The sequence below is a fragment of the Atractosteus spatula genome, chromosome 19 (genome assembly GCF_055471065.1).
Source record: "Atractosteus spatula isolate fAtrSpa1 chromosome 19, fAtrSpa1.hap1, whole genome shotgun sequence".
Taxonomy (NCBI): Eukaryota; Metazoa; Chordata; class Actinopteri; order Semionotiformes; family Lepisosteidae; genus Atractosteus; species Atractosteus spatula.
In genome coordinates this window covers 9770599-9772092 of record NC_142724.1, presented here as the reverse complement: position 1 = coordinate 9772092, position 1494 = coordinate 9770599, and positions in this window count along the sequence as shown.

The window sequence follows — 1494 nt, the reverse complement described above, 5'->3', positions numbered from 1 at the left end:
TGCAAAGTTTTTAGGGAACACAGGAGATTATTGGATGGATTATTAAGCAAATGAAAAGCGAGTTAAAAACAGAAGAGCAAATCCTAGCAGCTCGTAAATTTGTGAAATCATACCTTTCAGTGCTTGCTACAGCAGGCTGAGACATGGTGCTCTGCTGTCATCTACTGGTCTGAAAATTAATGTGCATTCCTGTGTCTCATCATAAAAGCATAATTTTATCATATTTTTAAAAGTCTGCCTATTTTTTATTCTAATAAAGTGGAACTTTTACGATTGGGTGTATTTTCATTGTATGAGGGGGAAAATTAAAGTCTATTTAAATGGTGTATTGAAGCATAAGTATCTGTAATAAGTTTCTAGTGCTTGAAATAGAATGGTTTGTTCTTTAAATTAATAGAGACTAGGGCAAACTGTGTATGGAAAACTACTGATGCAGAGTGACTTTCAAGAGATTTCTGGCTCATATTAAAGGATCATAAATACATTGCTACAGGTTCTACAGAAGAGTCAGTGTCAAGGTTCAAATGGAGATCACAAAGGGCTTATTGTGTTTGAAAAAATCTGCCCAGCTGTGTTGTTGAAGCTGATACCCTGGGATCTTTCAAGACACAATGATAAACCAGGAAGGACCAATTAATTAACTATCAACCAGGCTATGTGAGTGAAATGGCCTCTCATTTGTAACACTTCTTAAATCCTTAATAATCCAGATGATCCAAGAACACAATGTACACAATAAGGATTTGAAGAGCAGTAGATCAGTCTTGGATCTCATTCACTCAGAACAAAATGTTTCAATATATGACTGAAACCCCAGCAGCTATGCTTGGCACTGTGTAGTCACAAATTATATTCTAGGGGTCGTTTTCCCATTGCAGGCATTGCTCCCATTCTTGATGCAGTGAATCAGAAAAAGAATGTTATCAAAACGATGCTTAGACAAGTGAGCAGGCCAAGCTTCTTTTAATTTTAGATATTCCTAAACCCTCTGTCTTGACTTTTTATAGGACTGGATGAGATAGAGCTTCATTGTGATCTGCCTTCAACTATTGAGTTCACACACTAACAGTAGAACTTTTTGGAACCTGCTTAGATAGATAAGACTTTATTGATGTCCGTAGGAAAATTGTGCTTAGTGCACTGAATAGAGAGTCCCCACAAAGACCTGTTACTATGTTGTTGATCTGTGATGCAACTATGGATAAGCTAATCACACATTTCATTCAATCTGCACATTACAGAAGAGGTCACATGGATGAGGTGACGGATCTTGTCTGCTACAGAAATGACAGCACTCAATTACATTCATCCTGCAATAGCACTCATTGTTCCCCTTTGGCAGTTGTGGGCCAAGTTGTGGTAGAAAAGGAAAAACAGTGGTTTCTGAGACTACAGTTATGAACCAGCAGGTGGGCTGCAATAGAAGAGGGAGGGTGGTGGTCTGTGTTTCTTTGTGATGAATAAAGTTTTGGACCATGAATAAAGTTTGGATCT